We start from the raw sequence: 23,171 nt of genomic DNA on the forward strand, positions 1-23,171 counted from the left end.
AGTAGAGAAAAAAAGGCTTTCCAAACACTAGTCTATACATTCATGACTAGCTGGATTGAAAACTGGAAGTCAGGCATGAAATAAGGACAATCTGTTAAGGCCTTTGAAAACTATCATAATAAAAATTTTTGATAAAATATATTTATATAAAAATAGACAGTGACATGAAGATTACTTTAAAATGCTGAATTATGAAATCTGGAATTTTTGAGTCAAAGGAAATAAGGGCTCATAACTAAAATATCTACAGTCAAATGTGGGAGTTACACATTTCTAGCCACACAGAGGGAGATGGAAGCATTTAATGGATTCTACCCTCGTTCTGAAGGAAAATCAACCCAAAAGGTAAATTAGCACTTTTTGGGAAAAAAGAACACTACATTTGGTATAATTACAAATACAACTGATAAAAACCAGGAAACATAAAAGTGTACAAGACAAATTAAGATGTTAACCCCATGATGTGAAATACAAATCTATAAAAATAGTATTATGCTTCTAGTCCTGTGAATTGCAACTATAAAAGTCACTTGAAATTAGATTTTAACCAATGGTTCAAGGTTTATATTAGATTTCAAAGTGCTGATCTCAAATTAAGCAGCTCAATTCAGTTCAGTAGCTCAGTCGTGTCCAATTCTTTGCAACCCCATGAATCGCAGCACCCCAGGCTTCTGTGTCTATCACCAACTCCTGGAGTTTACACAAACTTATCAAGTTTGGTCCATCAAGTCAATGATGCCATCCAGCCCTCCCATCCTCTGTTGTCCCCTTCTCCTCCTGCCCCCAATCCCTCCCAGCATAAGGGTCGTTTCCAATGTGTCAACTCTTCGCATGAGGTGGCCAAAGTATTGGAGTTTCAGCCTCAGCATCAGTCCTTCCAATGAATATCGAGGACTGATCTCCTTTAGAATGGACTGGTTGGATGTCCTTGCAGTCCAAGGGACTCTCAAGAGTCTTCTCCAACACCACAGTTCAAAAGCATCAATTCTTTGGCACTTAGCTTTCTTCACAGTCCAACTCTCACATCCATAAGAGTTCCTCTTTCAGTATTCTGTCATTTTGCCTTTTCATACACTTCATTTCCTTTCATATGTTCATTTCCTCTATTTCTTTGCACTGATCGCTGAAGAAGGCTTTCTAATCTCTCCTTGCTATTCTTTGGAACTCTGCATTCAGATGCTTATATCTTTCCTTCTCTCCTTTGCTTTTCACTTCTCTTCTTTTCACAGCTATTTGTAAAGCCTCCTCAGACAGTCATTTTGCTTTTTTGCATTTCTTTTCCATGGGGATGGTCTTGATCCCTGTCTCCTGTACAATGTCATGAACCTCCATCCATAGTTCATCAGGCACTCTATCTATCAGATCTAGGCCCTTAAATCTATTTCTCATCTCCACGGTACAATCATAATGGATTTGATTTAGGTCATACCTGAATGGTGTAGTGGTTTTCCCTACTTTCTTCAATTTAAGTCTGAATTTGGCAATAAGGAGTTCATGATCTGAGCCACAGTCAGCTCCTGGTCTTGTTTTTGCTGACTGTATAGAGCTTCTCCATCTTTGGTGCAAAGAATATAATCAATCTGATTTCGGTGTTGACCATCTGGTGATGTGCATGTGTAGAGTCTCCTCGTGTTGTTGGAAGAAGGTGTTTGCTATGTCCAGTACGTTCTCCTGGCAAAACTCTATTAGCCTTTGCCTTGCCTCATTCCATACTCCAAGGCCAAATTTGGCTGTTACTCCAGGTGTTTCTTGACTTCCTACTTTTGCATTCCAGTCCCCTATAATGAAAAGGACATCTTCTTTGGGTGTTAGTTCTAAAAGGTCTTGTAGGTCTTAATAGAATCATTCAACTTCACCTTCTTCAGCATTACTGGTTGGGGCATAGGCTTGGATTACCGTAATACAGAATGGTTTGCCTTGGAAATGAACAGAGACCATTCTGTCATTTTGGAGATTGCATCCAAGTATTGCATTTTGGACTTTTTTGTTGACCATGATGGCTACTCCATTTCTTCTAAGGGATTCCTGCCCGCAGTAGTAGATATAACGGTCATCTGAATTAAATTCACCCATTCCAGTCCATTTTAGTTTGCTGATTCCTAGAATGTTGACATTCAGTCTTGCCATCTCCTGTTTGACCACTTCCAATTTGCCTTGATTCATGGACCTAACATTTCAGGTTTCTATGCAGTATTGTTCTTTACAACATTGGATCTTGCTTCTATCACCAGTAACATCCACAACTGGGTATTGTTTTTGCTTTGGCTCCACCCCTTCATTCTTTCTGGAGTTATTTCTCCACTAATCTCCAGTAGCATATTGGACACTTACTGACCTAGGGAGTTCCTCTTTCAGTATCCTATCATTTTGCCTTTTCATACTGTTCATGGGGCTCTCAAGGCAAGAATACTGAAGTGGTTTGCCAGTCCCTTCTCCAGTGGACCACATTCTGTTAGACCTCTTTCCCATGACCCATTCGTCTTGGGTGGCCCCACACAGCATGGCTTAGTTTCATTAAGTTAGATAAGGCTGTGGCCTGTGTGATCAGATTGGCTAATTTTCTGTGATTATGGTTTCAGTGTGTCTGCCCTTTGATGCCCTCTCGCAACATCTACCATCTTACTTGGGTTTCTCTCACCTTGGATGTGGGGTATCTCTTCACGGCTGCTCCAGCAAAGCACAGTCACTGCTCCTTACCTTGGATGAGGTCACCCTTCCTGACCTTGAACATGGAGTAGCTCCTCTCGGCCCTCCTGCACCCACGGAGCCACTGCTCCTCGGATGTGGGGTAGCTCCTTTTCGCCGCTCCTGCACCATCACAGCCTGGCACTGTCGGTTGCCGCCCTTGACATTGGGCATGGGGTAGCTCCTCTCAGCCATGCTTCTGTGCGGGTCCATCGCAGTTGCTGTGCTTCTGCTCAAACTATCCAAGCCCCTACTAATTTTTATTTCTCTGAACTTATCTAGATTGTAAAGAGACTAACACCAATTGTAGTACGTATTTGTGACAATTTCTGCAGCATTCAGAGACATGATGCATGTGTCCTACTGCAGTCTTCTTTGCAACATAATCTGACTCAGTGCTGGACTTGAAGAGGCCTTTGCTTTACTTACGCTGTGACTCTGAGCAGTTTTATCTTTTTAAGCCTTGTTGGTTTTTGTTTTTTGTTGTTGTTGTTGTTGTTGTTTTTCAGTTGGAAAATCATTAGAGTCAAACATACCCTAAACTGTTACAGCACCAATTCAAATTCTGTTATCTTATTTGTGTTGACACTGCTTCAAAGAAAAACACAGAAGGTGATATTCTGACATGCTGAAGTGAAATTTAAGCTTACATAAGCAGATTTTCTAAATGATTATCTTTCATTTCGTTGTGGCTCAGAATGAGTTTAATGACCCAAAGCAGTGCAGGCACACACACACACACACACACACAAATGCTGAGTGAAAACATTGTGATATTCTTAACAGTCCTAAATGTCAGTTTGAAAAATAGTTTACTTCTTCTGAAGGATTCCCCTTTAGAACATAGTGAACTGTAACACTGATGGAGATCAAGGCAGTCTGAGTCATACAAGTGGACTTTCAGTTCAGTTCAGTTTAGTCGCTCAGTCGTGTCCGACTTTGCGACCCCATGAATCGCAGCACACCAGGCCTCCCTGTCCATCACCAACTCCCTGAGTTCACTCAGACTCACGTCCATTGACTCAGTGATGCCATCCAGCCATCTCATCCTCTGTCGTCCCCTTCTCCTCCTGCCCCCAATCCCTCGCAGCATCAGAGTCTTTTCCAATGAGTCAACTCTTCACATGAGATGGCCAAAGTACTGGAGTTTCAGCTTTAGCATTATTCCTTCCAAAGAAATCCCAGGGCTGATCTCCTTTAGAATGGACTGGTTGGATCTCCTTGCAGTCCAAGGGACTCTCAAGAGTCTTCTCCAACACCACAGTTCAAAAGCATCAATTCTTCGGTGCTCAGCCTTCTTCACAGTCCAACTCTCACATCCATACATCCTTGACTAGACGGACCCTTGTTGGTAAAGTAATGTCTCTGATTTGAATATGCTGCCTAGATAGTAAGCGTCTTTTAATTTCACGGCTGCAATCACAATCTGCAGTGATTTTGGAGCCCAAAAAAATAAAATCGATACTCTTTCCACTGCTTCCCTATCTATTTGCCATGAAGTGATGGGACCAGACGCCATGATCTTCGTTTTCTGAATGTTGAGCTTTAAGCCAACTTTTCACTCTCCTCTTTCACTTTCATCAAGAAGCTATTTAGTTCCTCTTCACTTTCTGCCATAAAGGTGGTGTCATCTGCATATCTGACATTATTGATATTTCTCCTGGCAATCTTGATTCCAGTTTGTGCTTCTTCCAGCCCGGCGTTTTTCATGATGTACTCTGCATATAAGTTAAATAAGCAGGGTGACACAACATAGTGATTGAATATTTCCATGCATTTCAAAATTATCACCACAGTAACTCCAGTTACTGATTGTCACTACAAAAATATATTATATAATTATTGACTACATTCCCAACATTGTAAATTTTATACTCATGACTCATATTTGCAACCATAAGTTTGTAACTCTTAATTTCCCTCACTTATTTCTATTTTCTCCCTAAACCTATCCTTCTGTTTGTTCTTTAAATCTGTGACCCATTTCTATTTTTATATGCTTATTCATTTGCTTTATTTTTTAGATTCCACACGTCAAATCATATACTATTTATACATCTCTGTCTGAACTTATTTCATTTAACATAATACCCTTTTTGTCCTTCCATGTTGTCTCTGAGAACATGATTTCATTCGTTTTTATAGCTGAGTAATATATCATTGTGCATATATATATAAATATATACATCCATCCATTTATTGGCATTTAAGGTTCTTCCATATCTTTATTATAAATAATGTTGAAATGAACATAAGGGTGCATATATCTTTTTGAATGACTGTTTTCATTTTCTTCAGATAAATACTAGAGTGGAGTTATAGTAATTCTGTTTTTAACTTTTTGAGGAATCTCCATAATGTTTTCCATAGTGGCCACACCAATTTACATTCCCATCAACCATGCACAATAGTTCTTTTTTTGCCACATTATTGCCAATACATTATTTGTTGTTCTTTTGCCATTCTGACAAGTGTGAGGTAACATTTCATCGTGGTTTTAACTTATACATTTCCCTGTTTATTAGTTATGTTGAATATTTTTTCAAGCCCCTGTTGCCCCTCTCTCTGTCTTCTTTGGACAAATGTCTATGTAGATCCTCTGCCCCTTTCTTCACAAGATTATTTATTCTTTTTATGTTGAATTATATGAGCTCTCTATATGTTTTGCATAGTAACCTCTTATGGCATGTGTCATTTGTAAATACCTTCTCCCATTAGTAGGTGACCATTTCTTTTTTCTTTTCTTTTCTTTCTTTCTTTCTTTCTTTTTCTTTCTTTCTTTCTTTCTTTTTTTTTTTTTTTTTTTTTTTTGATAGCTTCCCTCACTGTGCAAAAGCTTTTTAGTTTAATGTAATCTCATTTGCTTATCTTTGAGGATACATAGCCATAAAATCATTGCTAACACCAATGTCAAAGCGAATACTGCCTATTTTATTCCAGAAGGTTTAGTTTAATGTCTTACATTTAAGCCTTTAATGTATTTTGAGTTTATTTTTGTATATAGTGTGAGAAAGCAGCCGTTTGATTACTTTGCATGTAGCCATACCAAACAACATTTATTTAAGAGTCTGTTTTTCCTCATTGTATACTCTTGGCTCCTTTGTCATAGATTAATTGAGCATATAACTGTGGACTCATCTGGGCTCTATATTCTGGCCCATATTTATCCACGTGTCTGTTTTTGTGCAAGTACCATACTGTTTTGATTACTATAGGTTTGTTTTATAGCTTGAAATCAGATAGCATAATGTCTCCAGATTTTGTTCTTTCTCAGAGATTGTTTTGGCTATTTGGAGTCTTTTATGTTTCCAACAAATTCAGAATTATTTGTTCACTTGTGTGAAAAATGTCATTGATTTTTTTGATAGGGATTGCATTAAATCACATATTTCTTTAGGTAGTATGATCATTTTTTTTCTTTTTTTTAATTTTATTTTATTTTTAAACTTTACATAATTGTATTAGTTTTGCCAAATATCAAAATGAATCCACCACAGGTATACATGTGTTCCCCATCCTGAACCCTCCTCCCTCCTCCCTCCCCATACCATCCCTCTGGGTCATCCCAGTGCACTAGCCCCAAGCATCCAGTATCGTGCATCGAACCTGGACTGGCAACTCGTTTCTTACACAATATTTTACATGTTTCAATGTCATTCTCCCAAATCTTCCCACCCTCTCCCTCTCCCACGGAGTCCATAAGACTGTTCTATACATCAGTGTCTCTTTTGCTGTCTCGTACACTGGGTTATTGTTACCATCTTTCTAAATTCCATATATATGCGTTAGTATACTGTATTGATGTTTTTCCTTCTGGCTTACTTCACTCTGTATAATAGGCTCCAGTTTCATCCACCTCATTAGAAATGATTCAAATGTATTCTTTTTAATGGCTGAGTAATACTCCATTGTGTATATGTACCACAGCTTTCTTATCCATTCATCTGCTGATGGACATCTAGGTTGCTTCCATGTCCTGGCTATTATAAACAGTGCTGCGATGAATATCGGGGTACACGTGTCTCTTACCCTTCTGGTTTCCTCAGTGTGTATGCCCAGCAGTGGGACTGCTGGATCATAAGGCAGTTGTATTTCCAGTTTTTAAGGAATCTCCACACTGTTCTCCATAGTGGCTATACTAGTTTGCATTTCCACAAACAGTGTAAGAGGGTTCCCTTTTCTCCACACCATCTCCAGCATTTATTATTTGTAGACTTTTGGATCACAGCCATTCTGACTGGTGTGAACTGGTACCTCATAGTGGTTTTGATTTGCATTTCTCTGATAATGAGTGATGTTGAGCATCTTTTCATGTGTTTATTAGCCATCTGTATGTCTTCTTTGGAGAAATGTCTATTGAGTTCTTTGGCCCATTTTTTGATTGGGTCATTTATTTTTCTGGAGTTGAGCTGTAGGAGTTGCTTGTATATTTTTGAGATTAGTTGTTTGTCCGTTGCTTCATTTGCTATTATTTTCTCCCATTCTGAAGGCTGTCTTTTCACCTTGCTTATAGTTTCCTTTGAGGTGCAGAAGCTTTTAAGGTTAATTAGGTCCCATTTGTTTATTTTTGCTTTTATTTCCAATATTCTGGGAGGTGGGTCATAGAGGATCCTGCTGTGATGTATGTCAGAGAGTGTTTTGCTTATGTTCTCTTCTAGGAGTTTTATAGTTTCTGGTCTTACGTTTAGATCTTTAATCCATTTTGAGTTTATTTTTGTGTATGGTGTTAGAAAGTGGTCTAGTTTCATTCTTTTACAAGTGGTTGACCAGATTTCCCAGCACCACTTGTTAAAGAGATTGTCTTTAATCCATTGTATATTCTTGCCTCCTTTGTCAAAGATAAGGTGTCCATATGTGCGTGGATTTATCTCTGGGCTTTCTATTTTATTCCATTGATCAATATTTCTGTCTTTGTGCCAGTACCATACTGTCTTGATAACTGTGGCTTTGTAGTAGAGCCTGAAGTCAGGTAGGTTGATTCCTCCAGTTCCATTCTTCTTTCTCAAGATCGCTTTGGCTATTCGAGGTTTTTTGTATTTCCATACAAATTGTGAAATTATTTGTTCTAGCTCTGTGAAGAATACTGTTGGTAGCTTGATAGGGATTGCATTGAATCTATAAATTGCTTTGGGTAGTATACTCATTTTCATTATATTGATTCTTCCAATCCATGAACATGGTATATTTCTCCATCTATTAGTGTCCTCTTTGATTTCTTTCACCAGTGTTTTATAGTTTTCTATATATAGGTCTTTAGTTTCTTTAGGTAGATATATTCCTAAGTATTTTATTCTTTCCATTGCAATGGTGAATGGAATTGTTTCCTTAATTTCTCTTTCTGTTTTCTCATTATTAGTGTATAGGATTGCAAGGGATTTCTGTGTGTTGATTTCGTATCCTGCAACTTTACTATAGTCATTGATTATTTCTAGTAATTTTCTGGTGGAGTCTTTAGTGTTTTCTATGTAGAGGATCACGTCATCTGCAAATAATGAGAGTTTTACTTCTTCTTTTCCAATTTGCATTCCTTTTATTTCTTTTTCTGCTCTGATTGCTGTGGCCAAAACTTCCAAAACTATGTTGAATAGTAATGGTGAAAGTGGGCACCCTTGTCTTGTTCCTGACTTTAGAGGAAATGCTTTCAATTTTTCACCATTGAGGATAATGTTTGCTGTGGCTTTGTCATATTTAGCTTTTATTATGTTGAGGTATGTTCCTTCTATTCCTGCTTTCTGGAGAGTTTTTATCATAAATGGATGTTGAATTTTGTCAAAGGCTTTCTCTGCATCTATTGAGATAATCATATGGTTTTTATTTTTCAATTTGTTAATGTGGTGTATTACATTGATTGATTTGTGGATATTGAAGAATCCTTGCATCCCTGGGATAAAGCCCATTTGGTCATGGTGTATGGTCTTTTTAACAATATAAATTATTTCAATCCATGAACATGTTTTTCAATCTTGCTTCTTTTTTCAAATAACCAGCTCTTGGTTTCATTCATTTTTTCTTTCTTTTTTTTTTTTTTTATTTCTTATGTCATTTATTTCTACTATGATATTTATGAATGTTTTTCCTTCTACTGGGTTTGTTCTTTATAGCATTGGACTCTACTTCCATCACCAGTCACACCCAAAACAGTGCATTGTTTTCACACTGGCTCCGTCTCTTCAGTCCGATGCTGTAAAGAACAGCATTCCTAATCTGGAATGCTTGGTCCATAAATCAAGCTAAGTTGGAAGTGGTCAAACAGGAGGTGGCAAGAGTGAGCATCGACATTAAGAATCAGTTAACAAAAATGGACTGAAATAGGTGAATTTAATTCAGGTGACCATTTATATGTACTACTGTAGGCAAGAATCACTTAGAAGAAATGGAGTAGCCCTCATAGTCAACAAAAGACTCTAAAAGCAGTACTTCAGTGCAATCCTAAAAATGACAAAATGATCTCTATACATTTCCAAGGCAGACCATACAATACCACAGTAATCTAAGTCTATGCCTCAACCACTAATGCTGAAGAAGCTGAAACTGGATGGTTCTATGAAGACCTACAAGATCTTCTAGAACTAACACCAAAAACAGATGTCGTTTTTCATCACAGGGGACTGGAATGCGAAAGTAGGAAGTCAAGAGGTACCTAGAGTAACAGGCAAGTTTGGCCTTGGAACAAAAAATGAAGCAGGGAAAGGCTAACAGAATTTGCCAAGAGAACGCACTGGTCATAGCAAACATCCTCTTCCAACAACACAAGAGACGACTATACACATGGACATGACCAGATGGTCAATACAGTAATCAGATTGATTATATTTTTTTGCAGACAAAGATGAGTAAGTGCCGAGGTCCAGCCCCAGCTGATCCAGGGAGTTCGAAGAGGGGACGGTGTCAGCGAGGATCAGGATACAATAGCTTCAATTAGATATTAATTAGAAATATAAAGAGTAATAGAATGAGGATAGCTCAGTGGGAAAATTCAGTGGAGAAAAAAGGCTGAGTAGCTTGGTTTACGTGGGAGACCAATGAAACTTCAAGACAAGAAGTTTGCACCACTTACGTAGGCCGCAGGAGTCCTTCCTTTCTCCCAAAGGAGGAGACACTGAGGCCTCCCAGGTCAGATCTTAGAAGCCCAGGCAAAATTAGTAAGCTTGGTGGGTTCCGCGCTTCAGATGGAGACTCAGCCAGAGTTTGAGAGAGAGAGCTACATGGGGAGACCAGTATTTCAAGAAACTGAACCCAATTCTTTATTTTCCATGGTCTACTTTTATACACTGAGATGTTATGCAAAAGTCACGTGGAGTCGGCAGTCCTGACTTTATCAAAGTCAGGTGCTTCATACAAATGTATACAGAGGTCTTAGGGGTGTTACATCATCTTCTGGCCAGGGGGCCTGCTGACAATTTATCACCCTCTCCTTGTGAAAGCTGTCAGTCAACCAGGACACTTATTTCTCCAGGGGTGATTATTCTTAAAAAAGACTCCACCTTCCGAAGGTACCAGATAAAGTTACATTCCTATAGGGTGAGGGTGTAGTGGGTTTTAATTAAGGAAAGAATTTACTTAGCCTAAGGTCTAACATGATTAATATCAAAGGTTGATACCTATTTCTTCTATATATTCATTAACGTGTGTAAGGGCAGGGGATGTGGAGACTTAGCAACAAACATTGGCTCAACAAATGAAAAACCCTTCACCAATACAATTTCTAATCAGCCCACTATACTTATACTAATGGTTTTCTAACTTTTCTAAGGAACCTGTTTTTAGAAAGTTTAAAGCATCTTGTGCCTCTCACGGTTGGGAGGCTGTGAGCAATCACATGTGGCCGGACAAGCCTGTCAGGCAGGCTAGAGAACCTTCAGAGGAGTTTGTAGGTTAAAACACTCTTGTCACGCCAGGAGTTTTTATTAACTGGAGCTCTAAGTTAACGCCTTCTCCGAAAGAGGTGGTGGGGGACAGCCGCCCATAAAGTCAGAGGTGTAGGTGAGAGTACAAAATAGTAAAGTAGGCAGGCTCTGGTTATGGGGGTAGATGCTCGAGGATTTCCAGGGGGACTCCTGAGGTTCGATCCCACCTTGCATATGTTGAGCCTCCTTCCCTCATGACCTTTGCCATGGGTGGAGGTCCTCATGCTGGCTCCCCGCAGGTAAGCTCTATACAGTCAGCAAAAACAAGACCAGGAGCTGACTGTGGCTCAGATCATGAACTCCTTGTTACAAAACTCAAACTTAATTTGTAGAAAGTAAGGAAAACCATTAGACCATTCAGGGATGACCTAAACTCAAATACTTTACAATTACTCAGTGAAAGTGACAAATACATTCGAGGAATTAGATCTGATAGGCAGAACTATGGGTGAAGTTTCATGACATTGTACAGGAGGCAGTGATTCAGACCATCCCCAAGAAAAATAAATGCATAAAGGCAAAAATGTTGTCTGAGGAGGCCTTACAAATAGCTGAGAAAAAAAGAGAAGCTAAAGTCAAAGGTGAAAAGGGAAGATATATCCATCAAATGAAGAGTTCCAAAGAATAGCAAGGAGAGATAAAGAAGCCTTCCTCAGTGATCAATGCAAAGAAATAGAGGAAAGCAATATAATGGGAAAGACTAGAGATCTCTTCATGAAAATTAGAGATACCAAGGGAAAACTTCATGCAAAGATGGGTAAAATAAAGGACTGAAATTGCATGGACCTAACAGAAGAAGAAGATATTAAGAAGAGGTGGCAAGAATACCCAGAAGAACTATACAAAAAAGATCTTAATGACCCACATAACCACTGGTTAACCCAAATGGTATGATCACTCACCTAGAGCCAGACATCCTGAAATGTGAAGTCAAGTGGGCATTAGGAAGCATCACTACAAACAAAGCTAGTGGAGGTGATGGAATTTCAGTTGAGCCATTTCAAATACTAGAAGATGTTGTTGTGAAAGTGTTGCATTAAATATGCCAGCAAATTTGGAAATCTCAGCAGAGAGGCCACAAGACTGGAAAATGTCAGTTTTCATTCCAATCCCAAAGAAGGGTAATGCCAAAGAATGTTTGAACTACTGCATGCTCACACCCATCTCACATGCTTGCAAAGTAATGCTCAAAATTCTCCAATCCAGGCTTCAACAGTACATGAACTGAAAACTTCCAGATGTTCAAGCTAGATTTAGAAAAGACAGAGGAACCAGAGATCAAATTGCCAACACATGTTGGATCATTCAAAAAGTGAGAGAGTACCAAAAAATATCTACTTCTGCAATATTGGCTATGTCAGTCTTTGACTGTGTGGATCACAGCAAACTGTGGAAAATTCTTAGAGATTGAAATACCAGACAGCTCTACCTGCCTCCTTAGGAATCGGTGTGCAGGTCAAGAAGCAACAGTTAGAACTGAACATGGAACAATGGACTAGTTAAAAATTGGGAAAGGAGTGCCTCAAGGCTGTATAATGTCACCCTACATATTTAATTTACATGCAGAGTACATCATGCAAAATGCTGTACTGGGTGAACCACTAGCTGGAATCAAGATTGCAGGAGAAATATCAATAACCTCAGATACACAGATGACTCTTTATGCCAGAAAGCAAAGAACTAAAGAGTCTCTTGATGAAAGTGAAAAACGAGAGTGAAAAAGTTGACTTAAAACTAGACATTCAAAAAATTAAGGTTATGGCACCCGGTCCTAGTACTGCATGGAAAATAGATGAGGAAACAATGGAGACAGTGACAGGCTTTGGTCTCTTGGGCTCCAAAATCATTGCAGTTGGTGACTGCAGCCATGAAATTAAAAGATGCTACAGCCATTCCACCCTGAATGCGCCCAATCTCATCTGATCTCCGAAGCTAAGCAGGGTCGGGCCTAGCCAGTATTTGGATGGGAGGCCGCCTGGGAATACCAGGTCTGTAGGCTTTTCTTTTGGGGCTTTCCTGGTGGCTCAGACAGTAAAGTGTCTGCCTACAATGCAGGAGGCCAGGGTTCAATCCCTGGGATAGGAAGATCCCCTGGAGAAGGAAATGGCAACCCACCCCAGTACTCTTGCCTGGAAAATGCCATGGACTGAGGAGCCTAGTAGGCTACAGTTCATGGGGTCACAAACAGTTGGACACGACTTAGCGATTTCACTTTCTTTTCTTTCTTTCTTTGCTTCTTGGAAGAAAGGCTATGACTAACCTAGATAGCATGTTAAAAAGCAGAGACTTTAGTTTGCCAACAAAAGTCTGTCTAGTCAAAGCTATGGTTTTTCCAGCAGTCATGTATGGATGCGAGAGTTGGACTATAAATAAGACTGAGCACCAAAGATTTGATGCTTTTGAACTGTGATGTTGGAGAAGACTCTTGAGTGTCCTTTGGACTGCAAGGAGATCCAACCAGTCAATCCTAAAGAAAATAAATTCTGAATATTCATTGGAAGGACTGATGCTGAAGCTGAAACTCCAGTACTGTGGCTACCTGATTCACAGAACTGACTCATTGGAAAAGATTCTGGGAAAGATTGAAGGCAGGAGGAGAAGGGGACAACAGAAAATTAAATGGTTCGATGGCATCACAGACTCGATGGCCATGGGTTTGAACAAGCTCTGGGAGTTGGTGATTAACAGGGAAGCCTGATGTGCTGCACTCCATGGGGTTGCAAAGCTTTGGACATGACTGAGAGACTGAACTGAACTGAACTACTGGGTTTTGTCTGCGTTTTGCTTGTTCTACTTTCTCTACTTTAATGAAGTATGCAATTAGGTCATTTACTTGAAATTTTTCTTGTTTCCTGAGGTAGACTTCTAACACCATAAACTTCTCACTTACAACTAATTTGTTGCAATCCATAGATTTGGGGTCATTGTCTTTTTATTTTTCTCCAGATATTTTTTAGTTTCCTGTTTGATTTCTTCAATGGTCCACTAGTTGTTTTTAGCATGTTGTTCAGCCTCCATATATTTGTGATTTTTGCATTTTTAATGCAAACTATTAATAAAATAGTTGATTTCTAGTGTCATAGTAATGTGATCAGAAAAGATGCTTTCCATGAATTCAATTTTCTTCTATTTATTGATTAATATTTTATGGCTTAGCACATGATCTTTCCTAGATAATGTTCCATGTGCACTTGAAGAGTGTATACTGCCGCTTTGGATGGAATGCTCTGTTATCATTTAAGTCCATTGGCTCTATGTGTCATTTAAGGTCAGTGTTTCCTTATTGATTTGGATGATTTGGCCATTGATGTAAGTGAGGGGATAAAGTCCACTATTATTATTGTGTTACTATAGATATCTCACTTTTTATCTGTTAATGTTAGCTTTATGTATTTAGGTGCTTCTCTGTAGGGACAATATATATTTACAATGTTATATCTTATTCTTAGATTGATCCCTTGATCATCCTGTTACAGTCTTTGTTTTAATGTCTGTTTTGTCTTATATAAGTATTGATACTCCAGCTTTCTTCACTTTCATGGAATATCATTTCTCATCTCACATGCAGTTTGGGTGTGTTTATATCTGAAGTAAGTCTCTCGGAGGCAGCTTCTGTATGGGTCTTATTTATGTATACATTCAGCCACTCTGTGTCTTTTCTTTGGACCATTTAGTCTATTCACATTTAAGGTAATTATTAATAGTTTTGTACTCATTGCCATTTTGTTAATTGATTTTGGATTATTGTTGAGTTGGTTTTTGGTCCTTTTTTTCTTTTGATATACTCCCTTGTGATTTGATGACTATCTTTAGAGATATATTCAAATGTCCTTCTTTACTCCGTAGGTATATTTATGACAGAGTTTTGGTTTGTGGTTACCACTGTTGTTATTGTTCAGTAGCTAAGTCATGTCCAGCTCTTTGTAATCCCATGAACTTCAGCACAGCAGGCTTCCCTGCCCTTCACCATCTCCCAGAGTTCCTCAAACTCATGTCAATTGAGCCAGCAATACCACCTAACCATCTCATCCTCTGTCACCTGCTTCTCCTCCTGGCCTCAATCTTTTCCAGCATCAGAATCTTTTCCAATGAATCAGCTCTTCACATCAGGTGGCCAAAGTATTAGAGTGGTTACCATGAGGTTTATATACACCATCCTATGTATACATGACTATTTTAAGTTGCTGTTCTAAATTCAAATGCATTTTAACAGCCCACTCCCATTATGGTTATGACATCATGTTTTACATTTTCTTGCTTGTGTATCTCTTAATTATGTACTGTGCATATAGATGATATTCCTACTTTGATCTTTTAAGCTTCCTACTAGCTGTATATGTGGTCGATTTATTAACTTTACTCTATATTTGCCTTTACCAACAAATCTTTCCTTTCATCCATTTGATATTTCTAGTTGTGGCTTTTTCTTTTCTACTTAAAGAAGGCCCAACAACATTTCTTGTAAAACCCTTTGCTAGCTTGAGGAACTCCTTCAAATTAGGATGAAATCCTTGCCAGATAGCATGCTTAAATGAAAGCCTTTTTGGTTGTGCATGTTTCCCTTTTGTCACTTGTAAATATATCATGCTATTCCCTTATGGGGTCTTCCCTGGAGCCTCAAACAATAAAGAATCTGCCCACAATGTGGGAGACTCTGGTTTGATCCCTGGGTCAGGAAGATGCACTGGAGAAGGAAATGGCAATCTACTCCAGTATTCTTGCCTGGAGAATTCCATGGACAGAGGAGCCTGGCAGGCTACAGTCCATGGGATTGCAAAGAGTTGGACACAACTGAACAACTAACACATTCCCTTATGACTAACAGCATTTCTGCTAAAAAAATGTGCTGGTAGACTTTTGGGAGTCCCTTTATGTTTAACTTGTTGCTTTTCCCTTGCTGATTTTAATAATCTTTCTTAATTTAATTTTTACCATTTTGAATATGATATGTGTTGGTGTGTATCTCCAATTTGATTCTGTTTGAGACTCTCTGTGATTCCTGGACCTGGATGTCTGTTTCTTTCCCAGGCTAAGGAAGTATCCAGCTATTTTGTCTTCTGCCCCTTCTCTACCATTTTTTTCTGGGACCCCCAAAATATCAATGTTAATATGCATGATATTGTTCCACAGTTCTCCTAGATCAGATCAGAACAGATCAGTCGCTCAGTCGTGTCCTACTCTTTGAGACCCCATGAACCGCAGCAAACCAGGCCTCCCTGCCCATCACCAACTCCCGGAGTTCACTCAAACTCACGTCCATCGAGTCAGTGATGACACCCAGCCATCTCATCCTCTGTCTTCCCCTTCTTCTCTTGCCCCCAATCCCTCCCAGCATCAGAGTCTTTTCCAATGAGTCAACTCTTTGCATGAGGTAGCCAAAGTACTGGAGTTTCAGCTTTAGCATCATTCCCTCCAAAGAAATCCCAGGGCTGATCTCCTTCAGAATGGACTGGTTGGATCTCCTTGCAGTCCAAGGACTCTCAAGAGTCTTCTCCAACATCACAGTTCAAAAGCATCAATTCTTCAGCACTCAGCCTTCTTCACAGTCCAACTCTCACATCCATACATGACTACAGAAAAAAAAACATAGCCTTGACTTGACGAACCTTTGTTGGCAAAGTAATGTCTCTGCTTTTGAATATGCTATCTAGGTTGGTCATAACTTTCTTTCCAAGGAGTAAGCGTCTTTTAATTTCATGGCTACAGTCACCATCTGCAGTGATTTTGGAGCCCAGAAAAATAAAGTCTGCCACTGTTTCCACTGTTTCCCCATCTATTTCCCATGAAGTGATGGGACCAGATGCCATGATCTTCGTTTTCTGAATGTTGAGCTTTAAGCCAACTTTTTCACTCTCCACTTTCACTTTCCCCAAGAGGGTTTTTAGTTCCTCTTCACTTTCTGCCATAAGGGTGGTGTCATCTGCATATCTGAGGTTATTGATACTTCTCCTGGCAATCTTGATTCCAGCCTGTGTTTCTTCCAGTCCAGCGTTTCTCATGATTACTCTGCATAGAAGTTAAATAAACAGGGTGACAATATACAGCCTTGACATACTCATTTTCCTATTTGGAACCAGTCTGTTGTTCCGTGTCCAGTTCTAACTGTTGCTTCCTGACCTGCATGCAAATTTCTCAAGAGGCAGACCAGGTGGTCTGGTACTTCCATCTCTTTCAGAATTTTCCACAGTTTATTGTGATCCACACAGTCAAAGGCTTTGGCATAGTCAGTAAAGCAGAAATAGATGTTTTTCTGGAACTCTCTTGCTTTTTTGATGATCCAGCGGATGTTGGCAATTTGATTTCTGGTTCCTCAGCCTTTACTAAAACCAGCTTGAACATCAGGAAGTTCACGGTTCGCATATTGCTGAAGCGGTGGCTTGGAATATTTTGAGCATTACTTTACTAGCGTGTGAGATGAGTGCAATTGTGTGGTAGTTTGAGCAGTCTTTGGCATTGCCTTTCTTTGGGATTGGAATGAAAACTGACCTTTTCCAGTCCTGTGGCCACTGCTGAGTTTTCCAAATTTGCTGGCATATTGAATGCAGCACTTTCACAGCATCATCTTTCAGGATTTGAAATAGCTCTATTTCAAATTCTATCACCTCCACTAGCTTTGTTCGTAGTGATGCTGTCTAAGGCCCACTTGACTTCACATTCCAGGATGTCTGGCTCTAGGTCAGTGATCACACCATCGTGATTATCTGGGTCATGAAGATCTTTTTTGTACAGTTTTTCTGTGTATTCTTGCCATCTCTTCTTAATATCTTCTGCTTCTGTTAGGTCAATACCATTTCTGTCCTTTATCAAGCCCATCTTTGCACGAAATGTTCCTTTGGTATCTCTGATTTTCTTGAAGAGATCTGTAGTCTTTCCCATTCTGTTGTTTTTCTCTATTTCTTTGCATTGATCACTGAGGAAGGCTTTCTTATCTCTTCTTGCTATTCTTTGGAACTCTACATTCAAATGTTTATATCTTTCCTTTTCTCCTTTGCTTTTCGCTTCTCTTCTTTTCACAGCTATTTGGAAGGCCTCCCCAGACAGCCATTTTGCTTTTTTGCATTTCTTTTCCATGGGAATGGTCTTGATCCCTGTCTCCTGTACAATGTCATGAACCTCATTCCATAGTTCATCAGGCACTCTATCTATCAGATCTAGGCCCTTAAATCTATTTCTCACTTCCACTGTATAATCATAAGGGATTTGATTTAGGTCATACCTGAATGGTCTAGTGTTTTTCCCTACTTTCTTCAATTTAAGTCTGAATATGGCAATAAGGAGTTCATGGTCTGAGCCACAGTCAGCTCCTGGTCTTGTTTTTGCTGACTGTATAGAGCTTCTCCATCTTTGGCTGCAAAGAATATAATCAATCTGATTTCGGTGTTGACCATCTGGTGATGTCCATGTATAGAGTCTTCTCTTGTGTTGTTGGAAGAGGGTGTTTGCTATGACCAGTACATTTTCTTGGCAAAACTCTATTAGTCTTTGCCCTGCTTCATTCCGTATTCCAATGCCAAATTTGGCTGTTACTCCAGGTGTTTCTTGACTTCCTACTTTTGCATTCCAGTCCCCTATAACGAAAAGGACATCTTTTGGGGGTGTTATTTCTAAAAGGTCTTGTAGAACCGTTCAACTTCAGCTTCTTCAGCATTACTGGTTGAGGCATAGACTTGGATTACTGTGATATTGAATGGTTTGCCTTGGAAACGAACAGAGATCACTCTGTCGTTTTTGAGATTGCATCCAAGTACTGCATTACGGACTCTTTTGTTGACCATGATGGCTACTCCATTTCTTCTGAGAGATTCCTGCCTGCAGTAGTAATAATATATATTGGTCATCTGAGTTAAATTCACAGTTCTCCTAACTGTCCTCATAATTTTACTTTTTTTTTCTTTCTTCTTTTCAGCTTCCACTTTTCTTCCAGTTTACAAATTTGTTTCTTCATATCATCTAATCTACTTTTAATTCCTTCTATTATATATTTTATTTCAGTTATAGTATTCTTCAGCTCTATTTGAATCTTTTTTATATTTTCCAATTCCTTGTTAAAGTTCTCAATGTGTTTGTCCATTCTTATCTCAAGTACTTTGAGCATCTTTATTTATGATCATTACCTTGAACTCTTCATTGGATAGGTTGCTTATCTCCACTTAGTTCTTCTAAGGATTTATTTTGTTTCTTCATTTGGAACATATGTTTTGTTCTTCTCATTTTGCCCAGTTTGCTGTTTTAGTTTTTGTATTTGTTATGTTGGTTAAATTTGCTGATCTTAGAGAATTGGCTTTTTCTATGGATGTCTCATGCATGGGAGGAATCCACTCCTCTAGTCACCAGGGCTATATGCTCTAGGGGAGACCCTTACATGAGCTGCATGGGCCTTTCTATTGTGAAAGGCTAACTACTGTAGGTGGTCTTGTAAGTATGGCTTTCCTATAGTTCCACTGGTTTCCAGACCCTGACTTGTGCAGCAAAAGTTGGCCAGTGTGGCCAGGTCTTAATATGGCAGGCTGTGTAGCTTCAGGCTATTGCTGGCCCATAAGTGAGAGGAGTTGAGTCCCAGAGTGACTAGTGCTGGCCAGGGGATCCCAGATTTAGTGTTGGCTTGTTGATGGTGGCGTCAGTTCCTATCACAGTTGGCTACACGTTCCAGAGGGTCCCAAAAGTGGTGCTGCCCTGCTGGTGAGTAGTATCAGATCCTAAGGTGAGTGGATTAGGAGCCAAATGAGTCTTGGACTGGGTGCAACATGCTTGTGAGAAGCATTTGGACCCAGTGGGGTGCTAAGGCTGGTGTCAGCCTGCTGGTGAGTGGGACAAGGGCCCAGGGTATCACAGGACTAGTACTGTCTCACTGATGGGTGAAGCCATTTCCTGGGGCTATTGTCAACCCACTGGTAAGTGGTATTGGATTCTTGAATCTGTTGCTATAGGGAGCAAATATCTCAGAGCTGATATCAGTCCATAGGTGGGTGGGACAGTAGCCTAGGGAATCCAGAGACTAGTTCCAGCTCACTTGGGTATGGAGCTGAGACCTGCAGTCTCTTATTGCCCTTGCAATAAGAGACTCAGGGGTCCCTGAGCTGGTGCTAGACTTCTGGTGAGAAGGGCTGAGTCCTGGCCCCTCTGATGAGCAGGGCTGGGTCTTAGAGCAGCTGGGGACTCAGGGGTGTCCTGAAGCAGCTTCCCTGGTGGCACATGGAGCTGTGGTCTCACCCAGATAGCCGTTTGGCCTGAGGCATCTCGCTACTAGTGCCATGGTTGGGTTTGGGTTGGGTTTGGGATGATTGGGTTTTCATGCTAATCAGCTTGAGGGAGGATTCTGAATTGGTGCTTGCCAGTACCAGTGTCCTCACTACAGAATGAGCTTCTGAAAATGCCTGCTTCCAGTGTCTGTGTTCCCAGGTTGAACTCCATTTGCCTTCTGCCTCTCTGAGTCTCAGCAAGTACATCTAATCCAGTCTCCTTTCTAACCCTGCTTATTCTGGGTCCTTGAGCATGTGAAATTTTCTGTGTGCCATTTAAGAGTACAGTCTATGTCCTATATGTCTCTGGCTCCTCTGAAAGTAAGCCTCATTTGACCTCCAAAATCAAACATTATCAATTCCTTGGTCCATGATCCCCAGTCTGGGGTGCCTGCTGTGGGGCTTGGATCCATTGATCCTTGGGGAGAAACTTTGTAATTGTCCTGTTTGTGGATCATTGACCCATGGGTATGGATCTTGAATATACCTTATTTACACCCCTTCTAACCATATCATTGTAGTCTATTCTTTACATCTTTCGTTATAGAAAACCTTTTTTTTTTTTTTTTTTTTTTTTTGCAGGTCTTCAGATCTCTCTAATCAATACTTGTTCTGTTCAGTTCAGTTCAGTTCAATCACTCATTCATGTCAGATTCTTTGCAACTCCATGCACTGCAGCACATCAGGCTTCCCTGTCCATCACCAACTCCCAGAGCTAACTCAAACTCATGTCCATCGAGTCTGCGATGCCATCCAACCATCTTATCCTCTATTGTCCCCTTCATCTCCTGCCTTCAATTTTTCCCAACATCAAGGTATTTTTCAGTGAGTCAGTTCTGTGCATCAGGTGGCCAAAATGTTGGAGTTTCAGCTTCAGCATCAGTCCTTTCAATGAATATTCAGGACTGATTTACTTCAGGATGGACTGGTTTGATCTCCTTGCAGTCCACTTGTAATTTTGTTGTGCTCATGTAATTTTGTTAAGCTCAGGGTCTCCCTACACCACCAACTTCCTAAATTGATATTTAAAGTCACAATCAGGGATATGTTCAACTCTATGCCAGTTTACCAACTGGTTGAGAAACTTATATGCAGATCAGGAAGCAACAGTTAGAACTGGACATGGAACAACAGACTGGTTCCAAATAGGAAAAGGAGTATGTCAAGGCTGTATATTGTCACCCTGCTTATTTAACTTCTATGCAGAATACATCATGAGAAACGCTGGGCTGGAAGAAGCACAAGCTGGAATCAAGATTGCCAGGAGAAACATCAATAACCTCAGATATGCAGATGACACCACCCTTCTGGCAGAAAGTGAAGAGGAACTAAAAAGCCTCTTGATGAAAGTGAAAGAGGAGAGTGAAAAAGTTGGCTTAAAGCTCAACATTCAGAAAACGAAGATCATGGCATCCGGTCCCATCACTTCATGGGAAATAGATGGGGAAACAGTGGAAACTGTGGCAGACTTTATTTTGGGGGGCTCCAAAATCACTCCAGATGTGATTGCTGCCATGAAATTAAAAGACGCTTACTCCTTGGAAGGAAAGTTATGACCAACCTGGATAGCATATTCAAAAGCAGAGACATTACTTTGCCAACAAAGGTTCGTCTAGTCAAGGCTATGGTTTTTCCAGTGGTCATGTACAGATGTGAGAGTTGGACTGTGAAGAAAGCTGAGCACTGAGGTACTGATGCTTTTGAACTGTGGTGTTGGAGGAAACTCTTGAGAGTCCCATGGACTGCAAGGAGATCCAACCAGTCCATTCTAAAGAAGATCAGTCCTTTGGAAGGAATGATTCTAAAGCTGAAACTCCAGTACTTTGGCTACCTCATGCAAAGAGTTGACTCATTGGAAAAGACTCTGATGCTGGGAGGGATTGGGGGCAGGAGGAAAAGGCGATGACAGAGGATGAGATGGCTGTATGGCATCACCGACTCGAGGGACGTGAGTTTGAGTGAACTCCGGAAGTTGGTGATGGACAGGGAGGACTGGGGTGCTGCAATTCATGGTGTTGCAAAAAGTCAGACGTGATTGAACGACTGAACTGAACTGAACTGATCCATAATACACAAATAGGCTACATATTTCTCTACTTATAGATTAAATTATTGAGATTTTTAAATAATGCATTCAAAATCATGTTAGGTTTTCACAGATTCCCTTTATTCTCTTATTTAAGGAATAGTATGCATTACCAACAGGAAAACAATTTCTGTGGCATCAGTCTAAAAACATCATAATTTCATTAAAATCACTTTGGTTCAGTTTAGGGATCATTTATAGCTAGCTATCATACACTAAACACTGTGCCAACTCCTGGAGATACAAATAAAAGTAAGACTGGGCTAGTACTCCATGTGATTTTAGGTTAGAGAAAGTAGATTTAAGGGAGGACCAGCAAGTCTCTTGAAAACATACTTGAAGCCAATGTCATTTCCTATATTTTTAAAGATGTAGACAGTAATAAGGACACTACACATACACGAGTACATAAGGATGTCCCTCTCCTACGTCCTCCTCAGGAATAAATTGAGGATGAGGGATAATGCCAGTCAGGTATTAGGATCACAATATCTTGACACAATCCCTTTGGAGTTTTGGGAACCCCAAAATACATGCATTCTGCTACCTCTCTTAAAATTGATCTTTAAAGATTCTCAGTAGAGCAGGAATGAATGTTCTCAGATTTGAAGGGTTTTCTTTCCCACAGGGAGTTCATAAGCAGTGTTTCAGTAGAGAGAGTGAGGTGTCAGCTTTACTGAGGCCCCATAATTTAGAGGAAGGAAAACAAAGATATGCAATAACAGGGAGATAATTTAATTCCTGTCTGTCAGCTGTTCACAAATATAGATATACCCAAAGTGCTACTTGAACACCAAGGAAGGATTACAAACCCGGCTGGTGAAGCTATGTGGAGAGGAATGTAGAATATGGCAAAACCAATACAATATTGTAAAGTAATTAGCCTTCAATTAAAATAAATAAATTTAAATTAAAAAAAGAAAAAGAAAAGAAATATCTTCCCAGAGGAAGTGATATCTCAGTCTTGAAAAGTTAGTAGTAACCGAAAAGAATGGGATCTCAAGGAAGGGATAATTGGATAAACAAGAGTATGAAGGTGTATAAATTATGGTTCTATATCAAGAAGCCCTAAATAAGCAGACTGTTATGAACATGTATATTTTAAATGGTAATAACAATTTCTTTCCACTTTAAATGATCTCTTTATTATTGGTGAATTAATTTAGAACTTCAACACACTAAAACCTTGTATGGCTGATTCATGTTGAGGTTTAACAGAAAACAACAAAATCCTGTAAAGTAATTATCCTTCAA

General features: G+C 39.7%; 1 protein-coding gene and 1 pseudogene across 11 annotated transcripts in view; both read left to right on the forward strand.

The window, feature by feature from the left end:
- The window catches only part of GRIA4 (glutamate ionotropic receptor AMPA type subunit 4), a 678,364-nt gene that overhangs the window by 326,478 nt on the left and 328,715 nt on the right, over window positions 1-23,171 (forward strand). The gene's annotated exons all lie outside the window — the stretch shown is intronic.
- LOC113906066 lies at window positions 12,474-12,591 on the forward strand (annotated as a pseudogene).

Source organism: Bos indicus x Bos taurus, chromosome 15 (genome assembly GCF_003369695.1).
Source record: "Bos indicus x Bos taurus breed Angus x Brahman F1 hybrid chromosome 15, Bos_hybrid_MaternalHap_v2.0, whole genome shotgun sequence".
NCBI lineage: Eukaryota > Metazoa > Chordata > Mammalia > Artiodactyla > Bovidae > Bos > Bos indicus x Bos taurus.